Source organism: Gymnoscopelus braueri, assembly GCF_963280865.1.
Source record: "Gymnoscopelus braueri genome assembly, chromosome: 15".
Lineage (NCBI taxonomy): Eukaryota > Metazoa > Chordata > Actinopteri > Myctophiformes > Myctophidae > Gymnoscopelus > Gymnoscopelus braueri.
This window is the reverse complement of record NC_137620.1, coordinates 24489125-24510777: the sequence shown is the minus strand read 5'-3', so window position 1 is coordinate 24510777 and position 21653 is coordinate 24489125.

Sequence of the window (21653 nt, the reverse complement as noted above, 5' to 3'; positions counted from 1 at the left end):
TGAAGTTCCTGGATTAAGGTGAATTTAATGCTTGGCGCAACAAGTGTCGAGTGACTTGTCGCATGACGAAAATCACCTAAAAATGACAACAATGTGTCTTGGAGGACCTTCGCAGAAGGTGTTGCGTAAAAAATGCTCGCTGACACCTTCATAACTTGATTGGTTGGGAGGACGGAGACTCCCGAGACAACATTCACTTCCTTGTTTACATTTTGTGGCAAAACCCGTTGCACGTAGTGCAATGCTTCGTTGGACCCTTGTCGTTCAAAGCATAAATTGACCTTTAAGGCCAGTCCACACCGACGCAACTCTTTGCAACAGCGACGCTTTGCAACCACTTGCAACCATTATCCCCAAATGGCACCAGTCTGCAACTGGTCAGTCCAGACCGCTGCAACGGTCTCTAAAACAGGTTTGTTTCAAGAAGTTGCGTTGGTGTGGACTAGTCTTTAGTCTCCATGGGGGAGTGGAAGAGTAGCTTTTTACCGCTGCCCCCCTGTGCTCAGCGGGTCATCATCCAAATTGGGTCATGATGGTTATCACCTTGCCTGATTTTACTAACACTCACTAGGTCATCCCCCCCTCCTCTCTTTCTCCTTCCCTCCCTCTCTCCTTTGACGTGTCATCCTCTGGTGGCCCAGCGGGGTCACCGAGATTTCTTCCAGCTTGGCCTCCACTTCCTACACCTCCCCAAACCTTAATTTGCACGTTGTTGCTTTACCACCATAAACCCTGCTCTCCTCCCATCTCCTCTCTCTCCACCCCTCCGCCTGCGCGAGCTCAATTCATTCAATTCAAGCTTTGTCCGTCTGACAACCCCCTCTCTCTCTCTCTCTCTCTCTCACAAACACCCTTGTTAGCTGGTGTGGCATATGCCTTTAATTAGGCCAATCTGAGTGTTGGCACATACATCCATGAATGGGCCACAGCTAATTACAATGCCACACATCTCATCAATGCAGAGGCACAGAGAATGACATCGCAAGCGGCCGAACCGTGGGTGCTGCACAGTTCGACTGCATTTTTCATTACTTCCTCTTGCACTGGTATGTTTGTGTGTGTGGCCTTGTGATCATACATGCATGCAGATTCATTATTAACCCTGTTAATAATGTGTTATCAATTATTTACCCTCGGTGTCGTGTGGACGTATGTGTATGTACCTATGTGTGTATATTGTGTGTGTGTGTGTGTGTGTGTGTGTGTGTGTGTGTGTGTGTGTGTGTGTGTGTGTGTGTGTGTGTGTGTGTGTGTGTGCGTGCGTGCGTGCGTGCGTGCGTGCGTGCGTGCGTGCGTGCGTGCGTGCGTGCGTGCGTGCGTGCGTGCGTGCGTGCGTGCGTGCGTGCGTGCGTGCGTGCGTGCGTGCGTGTGTGTGTGTGTGTGCATGCACACGCGCGTTTACTCTGTGTGAGTGCGGGTTCCTACTGAGGAGCTCTGTCAATGTTTTATTCATGCTAAGATTGTAAAGTCTATCCTTACCGCTCCATTTGGGCCCATTTTTCAAGTTCAATTAACACTGAGGATTTTACTGTGTGTAGTGTACATGAACACATTTCTTGTTGATTTTTTGATCACACACACACACACACACACACACACACACACACACACACACACACACACACACACACACACACACACACACACACACACACACACACACACACACACACACACACACACTGAAGTGATTGACTATAATTGTTTTGAGAGGTTCAGTCCTTGTTCCGTCTTATTACTAAATACCAGGAGATTGCGTTACTCTCTCTCGCGGGACACACACATGCACAATGGGCTTGTCATACTGATGATCGCACACAAATACACACAAAGCTGACACGCACTCACACAGAAACAAACAAACACACAACGCAAGCATGTACTGTACACATTCACACAGACTATACAAACAGGCGTGGGCGTGAACTCTGCATGTATGCCCTCGTCGGAGTGCATATGTGCGTTTGTGTGTTCATGTGTGCATTTCATTTTGAATAATGAACAGAACAGGACAATTTCATAGGTTATTAGGCAGACTCCTCCTGGCCTGACATTTTGCTGACTGTAATTGTCTTGATATATTTAATTCATTCGGCGTTGAGATTACTTCAGTTTTTTGGTGCAGTTTGCTTGCCTTGTGGACGAGGCATTTGTTGAGCTATAGGACCGACAGGAGGTAAGTGACTAAATCACCATAATGGGAACAGGAAATGATCCAAATGACAGGCATCATCTACAGCTGGAGTCTCGAAGTCAATCAAGAGCGGCCAAGCGGTGAAAATATGTTCATTATTTTTTTAACTAATACTGGGTACCTTGAACCCACTTGATCAATCAATTTTTACTGCGTTATGTTTTATTATTACATATTGTGCTCCAGATGTCCCTCTTCCTTGATGTTTCATTCTGTGTTCAGTCTGAAGTGTGATTACTTGGACATATGTGCACCTAATAGTTTTATAGATGTGTGAACATATGTACAGTCTATCTGTATGAATACTCCATGCTGTATATACTGTATACACACGCACGCATGCACGCACGCACGCACGCACGCACGCACGCACGCACGCACGCACGCACGCACACACACGCACACACACACAGGTTGCTGTTCCAAAACTTGTCCCAAAGACAAAAGACAAACTCTAGTCTACAGTGTACACTATACCGTAGGTTTGTTGTCGTTTCAGTCGGATGCAGCCAGAGACTGTAATGACCAACAAAAAGCTGGACACCTGTTCTTAAAAACAAACGCTCTCTTCGTTGTTGGCTTTTCAGCTTTGCAGTAATACGTTACAGTAACAAAAGGCCCGCAGGCTGACATATAAGGAGGCCCTGGGGGTCCCTGGACCCCACTTTGAGAACCATTGTTCTAGAGAGCTCACCTATAGGAGCCACGCCGTAGAAAGACTCCATCGAGGGTGATGTCATTGCTTCAGATGGATGACATCAGTCTCACAGTCACAGCTAATTTGTCTTATCTTGTTTTGTCTAATAACATTGGACAAAACAATTAAGTTGTGGTATTTTAAATAACATGGACTGACATTAATATCGTCGCTGTCGGGCAGAAACCTTGTATCTCCATATTTCAACTTTTTTAGTTTTTTCGTCAATTAGTTTATTTATCTTTCATGTGATACTACAGTGTCACACAAAAGTTGCAAAAATGGCCGATCTTAAGGTCCCAACGTGCAGCAATGCCGATGCGACAAGTAGATTGTAGATCTTGTAGATCTGCTATTTTTTTCTAATTTATTTTCTAAATTGTTTTTAAAAATATTCCACCAATGAAAAGTATTAACCGATTGACTGCCAGAATTTTAGCTGTTGCCTGCCAGAGATTTTTCATTGAAAAAAAAAAGTACTCAGGAGCCGAGATGCAGAATTTTTCAGTTTTAAGTTAACGAGGAAGTGGATAGGAGTCTAGATCTTCAAAAAATCATATCTCCTTGGTCTTTGGGTCAAATTTAAAAAATATAAAAACATATATAAAAGCATATATGCGTTATTGGCAGGCAAGTGATGGATTCTAAAGAACGCATATATATACTGTATGCGTTATTGGCAGGCAATTAACAAGAGCTTGTAACCAAATCAGAACTACATTGGATCCATTGGAACACAGGTTATTTGTTCCATTTCCTGAAAAGTAACAGTTTATACAAGGTTTCTACCTGACAGCGGCAATATGATAAGTAGATTATTATGATAAGTAGATTATTACTTGATAAAATGGCCACCAGATAATGTTAAACGATTCGAATGACCCATTACATTTTGACAGAAGACAGTTAGTCAGCACTTATAGGGAAACGGTAAATTAAAATACAGAGCAGCTATCAAATTTAAATCTAGGCCATGAGAACACAGGATAATTAATCAAACTGACACTGTTGGCGAGTATAATAATGCATATCATAAGCAAGGAGGCAAGCTGGCTTTACTTAACAAGGGAATATTAAAACCATAACCTAAAGTGCACAGAGCCACACTATAGATATAATATAGGGGATTTTTGGCATGAGAGCGAATAAAGCGACACAGTAATGAGTAATGTTTCTCCTACATGTATAAATGCTGAATAATACACACTTAACCTACATGGCATGTATAAATTATGGCAGACAGTGGTTCTCAAAGTCGAGTCTAGGAGTCAGGGTTACTTGGGGGGGTTCCAAATGGACCCTTACAGGTCTGTAAATCTGAGAGCGTACAAATGGACCCAAATGAGTCCATTTAGTTCCATTTGTACACTCTCACAGTTATGGGGGTCCTTGAGATTAAAAGGTTTGAGAACCACTGACTTACGACATAAGAAATAGCAATGCGCGTGTCACATTCTCCTTGAGAACAATACCCTGTCATAGTGTGCTATTTAATTGGACAGATAATATTAGTCGGGCACACAGAGAAAGTCAATTTAGCGTTCTGAACAAAGTCAACCTTTTACTTTTTATTCATGTTCACGCTGTCCCCTCCGGGAGGGGTATTGTTTTCATACGGTTCGACTGTTACCTCTGCCAGCAGAGGTTGCTTTACCCCATTCTGTTTGTTCATCCGTTCGTATGTCTCTTAGCAAAATAACTCAAGGATGGATGGCCAAATGCTGTCAGTATGATCAGTAGGCTGCCCCAAAGAGATGATTCACTTTTGGGTCGGAAATGTCAAGTTCACAGTGAAGGTCATGGTTAAAATGAAGAATGCACGGGCAGATTTGAGTGAGAATTGGTGCAGGCAGGCAGGCTGCCCCAGAGAGATATTTAACTTTTGGTTGAAAAGGTCAATGATCTGTAATCTGTCATTTCTCAGGCACATCTTGACTACAGTGGCATATAGTGGCATATCTTGACTATAGTGCTGGCGGAGTGATGCACTCTACTGCGTAGGCCTACGGTGTAAGTTGTTTGTTTGTTAGCAGCTTTACTGAAAAACGGCTGCACAAAGTAACATGGAACTTTCAGGAAAGGTGGGCAATGGTCCATAGATTACCTGATTAACCACTTAAGACCTATACTGTGCTTTGTTGTACGTCAAATAGCCGATCTATAAGCTTACAACTCGTCGCTTTATTGTGATCTGTGAGCTTGTAGGTCTGCTATTTCCACCCAATGTTCGCCTATTTTCACCCAGTGTTCAACTATCATGACATGCTCAGAACAGAGGGTTCTGGGCATGTCTTGTCAAAGGGTTCATGTGGTAAAGTTTGGGGGTAACTGGGTCAATTCTAAGTCACCAACATTCAAAATTGTTCTCCAGCCATAAGGAAATAGTCCAATTCACTAGAATGTTGAGGGTATTATTACCTCCCAAGGGGTATTCTTTTTTTCTGTCTGCCAAAAGGTTAAAATCATTCATCACTTCATCAAACTTCATCAAAACCGATTTGTCCTCTAATAGAGGAACACAACGGGTGTCGTACACTGGCTGGAAGCCTGGGACAGTGCAGTGGCAATGTGAAAACCACTTTGGTCTCTACTGGACAGGTTCAGATGGGCAACGTGGTGTGGAATACATTATGAGGCACCTGCATGCTAAACCAGAATGCAGGCCTGCAGCCAGCTGTATCCCCAACTAGATGTTCCATCCATAGTAAGCATTTCATCCCCTATCTTGGGATGAAGCTGTTCAAAGACAGCACGTCTCATCCATTGTCACAAACTACAGTAAAACCCATTGCTAATTATCTCCACTTCTTACCAGGTCCCACCTAATGAGAAAAGGATTACTAAAAACTGCCGTGGAGCTGACCCGAAGGGGGCTCAGCTCCACCGAATGCAGCCCCCCCACATATCTCTGCCTTCGCTTTTCTCAAAATAAACGAGCTGCTGAATGCTGCCTCTGAGCGTAGCCCAAACAAGGGCAGACACCGCTGTCTCTGGATTTCCGCGACCCGCGGCGGCTTTAACCTCTGATAACACAGCATGTCTCCCTCTCCTCCCCGTCAGAAAGCCTCCAGCCTCCGAGCAAACACAGCCACGCTCCTCCGTTAATTACCTCCTCTAATGAGATGCGCGGCTTAGTGCTAACACGAGGGCCACTGATCAGCATGTTTCACCATCGTTCCATCCTCTTGTCATCCAACTCATGGGGACCCCTTAATACATCGACCTGTCCCTCCCTTTCCCCTGTCCCTCTGTTCCTCCCTCCTTCATCTCGTATTCTAGTTGTTTGTCCATCAATATGGCGGTGCAGACGTTCAGGTGTTTTGCGTTTTGAAGAAAACAAGTGCTCAGGTGACCATATTTTCAAAAACCCAACCCTTAATCACTTATGATCCGAGTTAAAAAAAATATCAAAACATTTCAAATCTACAAGCCCACGATGCATTGTGTGCTTGTAGTTCTGCTTTTTTCCCTACTTTTTACAGTTTATTTTTTCATTGAACTTGTTTTTCTCCACCCCGTATTGGGAGACAATTATTTTAGCACTTAGCACACCTAGTGACCACACCTTTCAACTGAATAGAACATAATAAACATCTATGTAAGCACTCAAAATATGTGTTATTATTTTAACTGTGTTGAATATTGAAAACCGGGCCTTTTTAGTGTTTCAAAGATATTTGTCGTCACTCTGGACACCTGGGTTGAAACTGGGACACCAGTCTGTTCACCGTACTCCATCTTGTATCCTCGCCCTTTGTCTGTCAATATGGTGTTGCAGGCTTTCAGGTGTTTTGCGAGGAAAACAAGTGCTCAGGTGGGATTCATTAGAGGAGTGAAACGGAGTGGTGGAGACAGAGGGGAGGTGAGATAAGCGAGGTAAAGTGAAAGAGACAGATGACCCATGCCACAGCGGCGCCTAAGATGATGCGGCAACGTGATTGGATCATCAATTGACTGGTGCGTACACCATGTCTGACAGCTTTGATTAAGATGCCCAGGCTCGGCTGGTCTCTCCTATTTTATTTTTGTATCTGTGCGCAAGTGTCTGTTTGTCTCTTTCTTACTGTTTCTCTCACACGCACACTTCAAATGCAGAGCTGGGTAATGGAGAAATCAATATCGGAAAGCATCATATACACTTGAAAACACAGAGACAACAGGACGGGCTTGTTTGTTGACATACAACGCTCCATACTGGTTCAAGGACACCGGGATAAACCGCCAATCAAAATCAGCACGACTCTTTCAACCATGTGCATGACCGTCAAACCTACAAAAACAAAAAAACATTGAAGTATCCTTCTGCCTAATAATCATTCCCATAATGCTATATATATATCCTTAAAATCTTAAATCAATCATTTCCTGAATTTCATTTTTCAGAAGCTCTGAATTATGGAGGATCTGGTGTGTAAATGTTTTATCTTTTGTCAACTAAGGCTTTAATTACCTCCATAAAACACCTTAACTCTTTGACTGCGGACGACGCGATAACGCGTCAAGTGCTACTTTGTCCAGTTGGCCGTCGACGCGCTCGACGCGCTGGACGCGCGTTCATTGTTTAATCTCTGATTGCGCTATGCTGCTTAATATTCAATGTTATTCTCGAGTTCCACTTACTTCACGGACATCTGCATCCGGTTTCATGACCTGGATTCCGTTTCCGGTTTTTGATTCTTTTCCCCAGTCATTTTCGTCCAAAATAGGTAAATAAACGGTCTTTCACACGGTATGACGGACAAACGGACAGTTTCTCTTCTATAATCTATGGTCTGGGTGACGATCAGTCATCGCCGTCGTGTATCACGACGGCATTTTGGCGATCAAAACAATCTGGGACGACGTCACTTCCGTTTTCATGTTTTTCCCTGTCTAATCTATCAAGAAGGCTGAGAGAGACCCAACGACCTGATCAAGCAGTCATGTGCTGCACTCTAGTGGCGGATTTGTGCTGGGTCTTTACATTATGTCCCCTTAAATTATTTTCATGAGAAAAATTCAAAATATAAAAATAAAAAAACACGAAAATTGCTGGCACTGGGGGAGTACTTTATGAAAATACTCTGGCAGTCAAAGAGTTAATTAGGTTCTCATTTCGAACTATCAATCATCTTTGCAAAGGTACTCTATGTAGCTCCCACGTTTCTTCAGACTGCAGTGGATATTCTATGTGGAAACCAAACCATTTCTCTTGTAAGCCTGGTTTCAGCATTACACAATGTGATGCGTGTGAACTTGTAGATCGGCTATTTTGGCACAATGTTCGCTGGTTAACTAGGCTTATACGAAGCTTCATTCTGGGAGCCAATGCAGAAGTTGATTCAAAGTTAGAGTGAATGAAGTGTTAGTATACAGTTTGGATGCTATTACTGTATGTGCTGTGTGAGCGGGTGCAGAAAATATATTTATTTGCTGCAATAACATTTACTTTGCCTCCCTGTAACCAATGCTGCTGCACTGTGTTTGGCCTAATTGTCGCCAGTGGCTAAATCCTTCCCATTTGCATCGATCCCCTTTGAAGAGATATGCAGATGAGCTTAACGAGTTTACTAATTATGCTCACTCTGCACGTGGTGTATGCCCAAGCCACAACAGTGTGTGTGTGTGTGTGTGTGTGTGTGTGTGTGTGTGTGTGTGTGTGTGTGTGTGTGCGTGTGCGTGCGTGCGTGCGTGCGTGCGTGCGTGCGTGCGTGCGTGCGTGCGTGCGTACACCTATGTTTGTATGTGATGCGTGAGTGTGTATGTATGTGTGTGCACATGCACATGAATGTATGACGGGGACAAACAAGCCCACATTTGCCAGGGTTGACATTGGCTTCGATATCATTCATTTATCTATTCATCCATCCATCCATCCATTCACCCATTCATTCATCCATCGATCCATACATCCGTACATCCATACATCCATACATCCATACAGACTTTGACTACTGGACTCAACACTACGTTTTTTTCCCCACTATTTAAGAAGCAGCATACTCCTTGGTAATTAATTCCCCAACAAGAAAGCATGTCATTGCATTCGGATAGCGCTTTCAGCCAAATACAGTCAGGGAAAAACTGCATTATGATATAGTACATTTTAAATTTACCTGTGGTAGAATTACTAAGTATCACTGCAAAGATATTTTAATGTTTTTATATTTTAATCCATACATCCATACACCCATACACCCATACATCCATACATCCATACATCCATACATCCATACATCCATACATCCATACATCCATACATCCATACACCCATACATCCATACATCCATACATCCATACACCCATACATCCATACACCCATACACCCATACATCCATACACCCATACACCCATACATCCATACATCCATACACCCATACATCCATACATCCATACATCCATACATCCATACATCCATACACCCACACACCCATCTTCAATCGCTTATTCCGAAGTTGTGTCGCTGAGTTGGTAGCAGTTCCAGCAGGGGACCCCAGACAGGCCACATCTTTCCGAGGCGTCCCAGGCCAGTGTGGAGACTGGCTCCTTTCAACTCAAAAGAGCAGTGGCTGTACTCTCCGATTCCCTCATGGATGACTTAACTTCTCACCTTAGCCTTATGGGAAATGTCAGCCACCCACCCTCCAGAGTAAACCCATTTCTGCTGCTTGTCACGGCAATCTTTTTCTTTCGGTCATGACCCACATTTCATGACCATAGGTGTGGGGTAGGAATGAAGATTGACCGGTAGATTGAGAGCTTTGCCTTCCGACTCGGCTCTATTTTCAAGCAGAATACCACTCCCGCTGCTACGATTCTCCGGCTGATCTCACACTCCATCCTCTCTTCACTTGAGAAAAAAAACGATATACTTGAACTCTTTTACTTGGGCTAAGGACTCATTCCCTGCATGCAGTGGACAATCCACCGGTCGCCTGCTGAGAACCATGGCCACGATTTTAGAGATGCTGATCCTCGTCCCGGCCGCTTCACTCTCTGATGCGAACTGATCCCCCACCGCACGACTGTGCCTTGAAATCCTTTCCATGAATAAATTGAATGTCCCTTGAAAGTCCCTTAGAAGCTACAGCATGCATAAGATAATGTCAGCTTATGGCCATCTATCTGTTCAACTACAGTACTTTTATTAACAAAACTGGCAATGGATACAAGACACTGAGTACTGAGAACTGTTGTCCCCCCTGCATACAATAGCCTACATGAGGCGTTCCCTAACTTTTCCATGCAAAGGACTCCCAAATAGTAAAGATCTAGAGCCTGCACACCAAACTATGGTAACTAAAGACATTTTTATTTGAAGAAAAATTACAATGTTTTGATCCGATTTATCGTACTGTATTGTACTATAGTGTATTTTGGTCGAATTGAACTTCTAGGTGACAACCCACAGACCTACACAGGGCATTATTGTAGAAAAACTAAATATTTTTTATGTTTTCTAAATGATTCATATTCTGTATTCTGTCTCCAGTAAATGGCAACCTATCTAGTGCACTTTAAGGCTGATGATTCACCCTGTTGTGGGGTGTGGCACACAATGGGGGAGCAGCATTTTAAGAATGACTGAACACGTGTGCATGTTAAACTGACCTGAAGAAGATCCATATTGGATCAAAACGTTGTCATATTTCCTCCAAATAAATATGTCTTTAGCATAGTTTGGTGTGCGGGCTCTCCCTCTTGAACGTTTAAGTATTTTTAGCCCAGCAACCACGGTCGATGTGTGTATATAGTATACTGTGGTTGTATCCTTTGAATGACCCCCAAATAGCAAAAATAGCCTATCTACAAGCATACAGCGTGTCACAGTGCAAGGCTTTGTGAACTTGTAGATAATTTTCCTCTCCTTTCCAAATGCCACCCCTGGCACCACCTAGGGGCCCCCTGGGGGCCACAGTCCCCCACTTTCAAAACCAATGGCCTACACTGCCAGGTAAAGTGTCACACTCACTCAAAGGCCTATCGCCTCAGCCTCCATCAGTCTACACCCCCCCCCCCCCCCTCTCTCTCTCTCCATCTCACTTCTCCTTTCTGTGCTGAGAGGGATCTGCACTGACATGGAGGGGTGACAGTGTCAGGACATGAAAAGCTGTGACATGCAGGGATAAAATATGCAGGGTTTGTCAGAGACAGGGGAAGCGCCTTAACAGAGAGATAATTGGCTGCGGTTGGGGTTTCCTGAAAGCAGCTAACAGACAATGAAGTGCTGCAAAAATCATCAAAACACATCAAGGTCAGTGAGGAATGGTATTAATTTTGCACCTCTTAGCCCATCAAAACCGGGAAAGCATCTATGTCATTTCAGATTTTAGCTATATATGGCATTATATGTTTTTCAGAAAACGCTTAGGATTTAGATTATTGGTTCTCAAAAATAGCAGATATACATCTGCTATTTTCATTTTATTTAGAAAAATATTGAAAATGTTTGGAAAATTTAGATTTTTTTTTTTACACAAGTCTTCTCTTCTGGGGGTCCCTGGTACAAAAAGATTCAGATGGGGGTCCGCGGCCATGTATATATATCAATTTGGGGGTCCTTGACACGAAAAAGAACTACTGATTTAGAAGGCATTTGTAGAATCGGCCTCAGGTCTTAATGGGTTAAAACTCAGCACGTGCGTGCAGCACCTGGCAGGTCAGCCTCACATCATCATAGTGATGATAGGTGACTAAAGCCTGGTACACATTATACAACTCTACTGTACAATACAGAGTTTAGTCAGAGTGCATGTCAAATTTAAGCACTGCAGTATCTGAATCTCACTGCTCTTTCTGTCTTAAAGGGACAGAGCTAACAACCAAGAACTAGGGAACTAGGAATAGCATGGAGGTTGGTAATTTCAGGATTCCCTCGTGGCTTTTCACTGTGGTTCCAACATGTCATATTGAGCTGCAAGATTACCCTCATTTTGGTAGCCAATCAATGTGAGGGACACTAGAATCAGAATCTTTAGCTTTATTGTCACATCACAGGTTTACAGAAGTAAAAAAAGTGGGTGAAATTCGTTTTGTGCATATAATAGCTCCCATTGTATTTGTATTTCCATGGAAAACTTCCATTAGGACCAATCTCTTGCTGGGGTTGTCGCATTAAACTGCAGGTGATGGCTGTGATTTGATTATGGTGATTTGCCCAGGTGTTGTTTAGCCAAACTACCACTCTACTGCTATAGCGTGTGTGTGTGTGTGTGTGTGTGTGTGTGTGTGTGTGTGTGTGTGTGTGTGTGTGTGTGTGTGTGTGTGTGTGTGTGTGTGTGTGTGTGTGTGTGTGTGTGTGTGTGTGTGTGTGTGCGCGTGCGTGCGTGCGTGTGTGGCCATGTCCATTTTGTGATGTATTTTATTTCATGTCAACTCATCTATCAATATAAGTTACATTTTCTGTAGCTGTCTGTGCCCACACACGGACCTTGAACTGGCTATGGATTCATAAACTGCAGATCATTTGAGGACAGTCCATAATGTTCTTCAGTGGCACAGGTAATAAGAATGCTTGTTTTGTATACTGTACCTGCACCAAATTATTGCCTTTTGATTGCTGTTTTGTGATCAATAAGGAGATCCAATTAGTGTTTGAAGTTCCAATTCATAATTGTAGCTGTTATTTAAAGAGGTGGTGCCATGGTTTTGCACTTTTTCTGTTTTTCATGTGTCTATGAGGTTGATAGAACTTCATTAAGCCCCCCGGTGGTGTTTTTATGGTGTTTTATGTCTTCTCTGACTATTTGGAGTTTCTTCCTGGAGGCTGAAACCTTGAGGGTCAAAAGTGCCAATAGAGAAACAGGGGCATTGTGACATCACAATGCCATACCCTCCCCCTCATTATCATAACACAACAGGTGTGGGCATGAGGAGGAGGAGGGACTAGGACAGGTGGGTGGTGCTAAGGTGGTGGAGGAGGTGCTAAGGTGAGAACCAGGTATACTTAATGAACTGGAGGCGTGTCCACATAAAAACAACATTGTACACTTACTGTACACTTTTTTTTTTTTTGAAAAAAATCCTTACATAATAATAATACCTTATGATCAGGTTTTAAGGTTGAAAAATATCATGGCACTCCATCTTTAACAGTAAATAATAATACAGTTTTACATCTTTCTAAAAGTAATATTAATTAATTAATTAATTAATTAATTCTATTCAGTAATAAACAAACATTAATTGTCAGAGCAGAAACATGTGCGCCAATCTTAATTGGGTGCGGGGTAAGGGACCTGCATATTGGATAGGGGGGCGCTGGCCCAATTCTTTTTGGAGAACCACTGCTCTACAGAGACCCAACAACTCACCCATGAGAAAGCACTTGGCGATGACATTACTTCAACAGGAAGAAACCTCAGGCAGAACCGGGCTCTAGGTGGGCGGCCATCTGCCTTGACCGGTTCATAGTTGGGTTGGGTTGAGAGAGAGAGATAGAGAGAGAGAGAGAGAGAGAGAGAGAGAGAGAGAGAGAGAGAGAGAGAGAGAGAGAGAGAGAGAGAGAGAGAGAGAGAGAGAGAGAGAGAGCAATACAATAACTAGCATAACAATAACTATAACTAATAGTCTGAGCCATTAATACTGGGAAGACCTTGATCCACAGCAGGGATGTTTGTCCAACTCTAGACTGGATGGGACATGAATGCATACCGATGGAGAGGGGAGTTCGGTGAGTCATAACCCAGCATAACTAAGGGCTAGTCACAGGCAAGCCTGAGCCAGGCTTGACGATGTGCTTTCTCAAAAAGGAAAATGTTATGCCTACTCTTAAACGTAGAGAAGGAGTCTGTCTACCTTCCGGGCCAAAACTGAGAGAAGGTTCCACAGGTGAGGAGCCTGATAGTTACACGCTCTGCCTCACATCCAACTCGTGGACATTCTAGGAACCACAGTGAGCCTGCATGCAGTGTTCTAGCGGGGTTATAAGGCTCAATGAGCTCTTTAAGGTATGACTGTGCCTGACCATTAAGGTCTATGTACTGTAGGTGAGGGGGATTAACCAGTGCAGAGAACCAAATACAAACATATATGATCTCTTTTCCTTGTTCTTGTCAGTACACGTGCAGCAGTGTTCTGGATCGGCTGCAGTCTTTAGAGACTGCAGCCTGATAATAACGCATTACAATAATCCAGCCTGGAGGTAACACATGTAATAATGTATGGACTAGTTTTTCTGCATCTTTTCAAGACAGTATATGCCTGATTTTTGCAATGTTATGTAGGTGGAAAAAAAGGCTGCCTTTGAAATCTGTATAACACATGCTGTGATTTTCGTAGGATACCGTATGTAAAAGAAGGCTATGACTACTGTAAATCTCAGGCAAACACCAGCTGTATGTGCACCACTAACAAAACAACTCACCCACTTGATTAGCCAGCATCGTTTGAATTTTTATGTAGCTGATTCCTCGTCTTATGCAAGCAAAAACACGCAGTGGTAATAGAATCTTTAATGAGAATACCATCGAGGATAAGCCTCTTTCAACCCCCCTTTACTCTTAGCATTAAAATGTCCCTACTGATCACATCAGATTAGATGTGTCTAGATTGCCTCTGAACATTCCTTTTTTTGTACTTGTCTTTTTATTCATTTTTTTAAATAAACAAAACATTGCATTACTTTTAATCAATCATAATCTGAACATACCTACAGTAAGAACATATTAACAAGCAGCATATATTGTATTTCTGTAACCACCTCTTTAACACATAAATACGTATTACTATTATCTCCAGCAGTCAGAGAAATTGCATTCAACCCTCTCTACTGCGTCCGTCTGCCTGCCTGCCTGCCTGTCTGTAGACATGTCTGTCTGTCCACCCACAGCTAATCTGGCAAACTAGGCGGATCAGTGTCAAATTTCATGTGCATGCTGCCAGCAGGCCAAGGACCTCAATTCCCGAAGTATTTTTCTAATCGTTCAATGACACCTATGTCATTTTTGTGAATTAATAACCACAGTGCAATCCAGGGCTTGAGACTAATGTCATCCCATCATCCACGAGAGACATTAAAATATGTATTTGGGCCGATCTTTTTTTTTTTAGCTGACTGCGTGTCACTGTCCCTGCGCAAACTCCCAGCCCGAGAACACTGCACGACTCGAGTCCCGCAAATGTTTACAGAATGCTTAATTTGTTTTTATGCAGGCAGCATTGATCATCCTCCTCAGGTAGAACTTAGTTGCAAACTTGATGCGCTGTTTGAAGAGTATGCACAGCAGAAATAGATGGAGAACTGGCATACTGTCAAACTGGGAACTGCATCCAACCCTAGCCAAAAATAGCCGATCTACAAGCTCTGGCGGAGATTAATTACAGATCTTGACATCTCCTTTCCATGGATCGACACCTCGCATCTCTGTTCACCAAAATAGCCATACACCCCGCAAGGGATGTACTAGCCAATCAGCTGGACGGCCGAACTAGCAAGCTGTCTGTCCAGTTTATGGGATCTACACTACTAGTCAATTACTAGTCAATGCTCCTGTCCCTTTTCCCCTCATGGGATGTACCATTAATAGTCAAACATACGCCGGCACAAGGCAAGAAGCAGGCACAGGGCAAGACCCCAAACTGAAATTCCAACTTGTCAAAGTTTATGTAAAATACAGCGGAGCTTTTTTTGCATCACCAGTGTGCAGACTCGACTCACTACTTTCTTTTGTGATACTTCTGCTTGTCTTGCACCTGGGCCACGGATGTGCGTACACTACCTTCCTCATGCAACTTGTCAAAGTTGCTGCCTTGTAGTTGGTAATCTAAAAACATATTTTTTCAGTCACACAAACATTCTTGTGAAGTAGCTTCGTTCTATGTTCAATGTCCTCTATAGTGGACGTTGCACAGTCGTTGCCTTTCCATAGTCCAGTCGTGTGATATGGCTTACCGGTTTCAACACGGTCTCGATCAATTTCCAACTTTGGAAGTTTGTAGGTCTCGGGCTACGACTAGGCTTAAATCCCCCCCAGAAGCAAACATGTCACAGTGTTTCAGCACCACAGACAGCACCTTTATTTTAATATCAATACCCACCCTTTCCAATACTGCAGTAATTGCATGAAACAAGGATTCACCTGTGTGGTAATGGGAGAAATTCCAAGAAGTGCTCTTAGCCCATTCAGGTGAGTTGATTGCATAATCACAGTTAGCATGGTCTATGTTCCGGTTATGTCAGGTGTTGAGTCACACAGGCACGGGATGGAAAAGACTGTCACGATTTGTTTGTCGCCTGTTTCTTCTTGCTCTATTACTTCATAATCTATGATTTAACCCATCTCAACCTGACCCAACAGCGATGAGTATTTTTCCCCACCTGAACCAGCTGCACCCATGGGCAAACTGCGGGCCCTGCGGTTAATGGGTCAACCCGTACACCACTAGGACCACCACTAGTACAAACATTGAGCTTCGTGTGGACATTCCCAGGAGGACATATTGCGGAATTACATATTTTTTGTCTGCAAGGACCCCAGAGGAGTCCTGTGTATGCTACTGTACATCTGGACTATGAATTGTAATGTTTGTCCTAGTTGTTGTAGGGGTATTTGTGGGACATATTTGCTCTACTGAGTGCACCTTTTAAGCTTCACTTTAAAGTTGTACAATGCAGAATCACAAATAACGATTTTTAGCAACCTCTGCTGGTCACTACCGTCACTGCATACAATTTCCCTAGTCCTCGATTACCCAGAATTCCATTCGTTTTCACCGGAAGCCGGAAGCGTTTCAAAAAGCGATCTTTTAATTGTTTTATACTATCTACGGATCGTTTCTCTTAGCCAGTGGAGCATTAGTTACCATGAGCTGTGCTTTCTTTTTCTGTTCTTTTTCGATCTTCCAATCCTACATTATCTTAAAATCAGCGTGAGGTTCCTTTTTGTCAATAGCGCGGTAGTTCCTGGCCAAACAGGAAACCGTTGCGGTAGTTCCTGAGGACGTCGGCCACGACGTCATGACGTTGGCCAGGAACGTCATTTTCCCGGGAAAGTCCCCCCCGTACACGTTCAATAGAAAATATATAAATAAAAGGCTTCCGGGGGTGAAATTCACGGAGTGGGTGTTGTGAAACTTTTGCCACTCGCAAAAGATATACAATTTAACTTTAGTTTTGTTGAAAACGTTACCTAGTATTACTTTAACTTCCGAAACCTCATTTGACAAATGGTCCATGGAAATATCGATCTTTATGATGCGATGTGAGAGTGAGGACTGTTGGCTTTCACAGTATCAGTGGGTCCACCATCAGTTCCGGGTGCCTGTGCCCAGCCAGCCTCATCCATCTCTCTCCCTGTGGAGGCCTCTTTATACAACAATAATTATACTATTTCAATAATGACAACAAAAGTGCTTCAAATGCAAGAACAATGTTAAAGGAAAAACAAGTATGCTCCTCGGAGCACACTAAATCTGATGGATATACATCTCGATCACTTGCCCCCAGAGAGAAAGTGTACCGAAAGTGTGCAGGAGTTTTTGACAAAATCTGTAGGAGTAGCAGCAAAAAGTGAGTTCTGAAGAAAACACAATGTCAGCCGCTGTAATTGGTGGGGCTTACTGTATGGGGAGTTGCGTCGTGATCCAAGGAATCCGGATAATTATTCTCTTTTTTTGTACGACCTAAGGTTCAAGAGTTATGGGCCAAAATGTGAAGTGGCCTGTTATAGCGCCACCATGCGGCTGATTTTTAAGATTTGAGTTGGAGATTCTTCCTAATATAGGCTTACTGGGAGTTTCACACCAATCGTTCCAGCGGTGACTCACAGACGCACAGAGACACATAGCTTTTAACATGCACAGATTAGATTTACAACTATGACCCAACTTGCACACTCTTCTTAAGTTTAGTTTTTTATATCACCAGGCACTTTAGGCTTTTGACATGATGCACATACTAGTGGCATGAGCTGTGATTGGTCTACTACTTTTAAGGGGACATATATACAGTACCTATGTGCATACAGACAATCCATGCTATAGAGGGCTTGGCCTACGGCCACGGCGTAAAAATAATTGATTCTGTCAGGCGGAACTGGACTCAAGCAGGCACGCAGGCACACTGAGGCAGAGAGACAGTCAAAGCAAGAATTCAGTTTATTAACCACTTAAACCCTATATACTCTGTTGTAAGTCAAACACTGAAAATAACTGATCTACAAACTCACAATGCCTCACGACGAGTTGTGAACTTGTAGGTCTGCTATTTTCACCAAATGTTTGCCTATTTTTGCCGAATGTTCACCTATTATGACATGCCCAGAACAGGAATGCAAGTTCAAGTGGTTATACAAACAAGTAGAGGGACGTGAGGCTATGATCATGGTCAAATGGGTGAGCAGGCTTTGGGGTACAGAGAGGACAGTCTGCAGCAGGCCTAATCCAAAGGGCAGGTTCAGGTTCAGAGAGCAGGTAATCTGCCAAGGCACACAGGGGTAAATCCAGACAACAATCAGAAACGCAGCAGAACACAGAAGGTCAGACAGAAGTTCAATCTCAACAAATGCAAACATAACTGGCAGTAAACTGAACCGATTAGTAGGCATAGGGGTCATCACCCTGCCGGCTTGTGGGGAACAGTTTTGTTAAACTTTATTTTTGCCACAGATATACAAAAGGAGCAGTCGAAAATATTACCAGAAGCACATATACATAGCCCTAAATGTATACTAGTGGACTCCTAATGTGCCATAGTGTCTATGCCAATGTGCAACACATTAAAACAATAGCAGTCTATTTCTGCATTAATTAAATCAGTGTCCTGCCTACTCTAAAGAAAACCTGAAGACTGGCAAGTCACTCACTGTATACTGGCTGTATACCGGCATCAATGCAGCATGGACCTAGTCTATTCTGTGTTTGGGATTTCAATAATTGGGTCTTATCAATGCAGTCAGTGCTTTTGTCACACAATACATGAACAAACTAAGAATATTATAATGGAAAAACAATGATATATATTTTTTATTATTATAAAAGATTTGCTGCCACGGACACATTTGTCCGTGTCCGTGTACGGGCACATTGATGACCCCTGTACTGACGTTAATCTTAAGTGAGCAGTGGTGAGTCCCAGTGTGTACTCAGTAGACACAGGGAGCTGGAAGGTCCCTGGTTCGATCCCTGGTATGGCTCCTCCTTGCTTCATGCAGGAGAGTCCTTGAGCAAGACACTTAATTCCTGACTGCTCCCTGAGCGGCCCTAGTTGACTGCCCACTGCTCCCAATAGCTAGGATCGTTCAAATGCAGAGAACAAATTTCACCACGGGCATCAATACAAGTTAGCAAAACTCACTGAGGCTAATTATGAATGGAATCAGCTCCCCATATCCTGCACATTTTCCATTGCTACTAAAGTGGTTTTACATGTAGCCTAGTACTGCCAACTTTATCAATTATTTATCTGCTGAAGTGGTTTTTACCAGTTGCCAATAAAAAAAAATATATATATTTCTTTCTTTTATTACAACCAGTATTATCTTTATTATAATCTCATTGTAATGTGTTGTTGTTAGCAGTCTTGCGGAACATGCCAACATACCAACATTTCGCTGCTTGTACCAGTACGAATGAGTGACAAATATGACGAATAAAATCCTCTTGAATCTTGTGAGTTGTGTAGGTCACAATCTATAATATATTGTTTGTCATATGCTTGTCCATCCGGCTCTCATTGACTTCAGTGCATATCCATCAAACTTCCAGTTGTCTATGGCGCATACTATGGCATAGATTAGAACACGTCCCTTCTCCCTTCCTTCTTTACATATAGCCTTGGAAGGGACCAGGAAACCTGTTCTAGATGTTTGTTTTTCATTGAGACACACACCATGCCTTTGTCAAACTCTTGGCAGAAAGATGTGGAAATAAATAACTGAGTGGAAGGTACAATGCCAAAGCTGTCGTGTAAACGCATAATGTTGCGAGACAACTATACTGTGTTTTTGTTTTTGGTTCGTTCACCGCCCAGTGCTACACACTGTGTGTTGGGTTTTAAATAAACAATGCTGTGCTTGTCATGTGAAACGTTTCCTTGAATGGGAGCTCCATCACTACAAGACAGAGAACTGAGAGGCAGATGTGATCCACGCGCGCGCGCGCGTACACACACACACACACACACACACACACACACACACACACACACACACACACACACACACACACACACACACACACACACACACACACACACACACACACACACACACACACACACACACACACACACACACACAGTACAGATACAGATTTGATGCAGAGCAAGGAAAGGAGAGGAGAGGAGAGGAGAGGAGAGGAGAGGAGAGGAGAGGAGAGGAGAGGAGAGGAGAGGAGAGGAGAGGAGAGGAGAGGAGAGGAGAGGAGAGGAGAGGGGCAGGCTGAAGTGAGATGGATGCTGGCTTTTGGAGGGACCTTACAGCACACTGCTGCTGGGACTTACAGATAATTTGCCGCTTGTCAGAGAGAAACAAGATGTAAAGGAATACTCTGCTGTGTTCTCCACTCCACCATCTGGGATGGCCTGGAATGAAACTCACCTGGACAGGAAGGGCATCCCTCTGTGTGCAGTCTGACCTGGGGCCAGCAAACCATGACAAAGGGATGTTCACAAACACACACACACACACGCGCGCACACACAGGCACATATACAGCATGCAGGGTGCATAATGAGGAGAGACTCGCATGAATGCTCGTCAAGAACACATGCAGCCATGCGTATGGACACACACGATTAGTGTAAGTGCATAAAGGCAGAGAGAAAGGGAAGGGGGGTGGTATTTACCTTGAAACATCTACCTACAGATATCAGTCATTGGATTAACTCTCACACACACACACACACACACACACACACACGTGCACACATGCGCACACACACACACACACACACACACACACACACACACACACACACGCACGCACACACGCAAGCACGCACGCATCCAGGCTGTGGTTTCAATTTTCACTTCACAGATGACAGTTGAGGTCTTGTGAGCCACAAGGCCTATTTTTAATTACTTACATCGTTATAAAATTGTGTTAATTGCCCACGTTTTGTTAATGTTGTGTCAATGACACCCAAGGACAGGATTTGGCAGAAACTGTGCTTTACCGTCTCTCTGTAATGCAGTGTGACCCTGTGTAATTTCAATATGTTAATTGGAGAAATGCAAGTAGAGTACACTACACACACACCCTCCCTCTGTCTCTCTTTCTGGCCAAATCTAGCCGGGCAATTGAGAAAAATAGCGCCCCCTTTTGGTGAGTTGTCCCACTGTTTTCTGCCCTGGAGTCAGAGTGTAAACTCATTAATGTCTGATCAAATCAAATGCTGGCATAAGAACAGTTGTGGAAAAAGTACTCACATATTTTACTCAAGTAAAAGTATCAATACTGCAATGTAGACATACTCTGTTACAAGTGAAAGTCTGGAATTCAAAATGTACTCAAGTAAAAGTACAAAAGTATTGGTATCAAAATGTATTTAAAGTACCAAAAGTAGAAAGTACTCATTATGCAGAATGTCCCATTTTACAAGTTTTAAAATGTATATAAATCTTTTGAAAATAGCAGATCTACAAGCTCACACGCATCGCATCGCAACGCATTGTGAGCTTGTAGAGCGGCTGTTTTCAAATGGCCTGAAAGGGCTGGAGTGGGTACTGGGTAGTGAATGTTTTGTATAATAATCAAAATCTACAAAGTAACTTGTAACTACAGTTTTCAAATAATTGTAGTGGAGTAAAAATTACAATAATCTCTCTGAGGTGTAGTGGAGTAG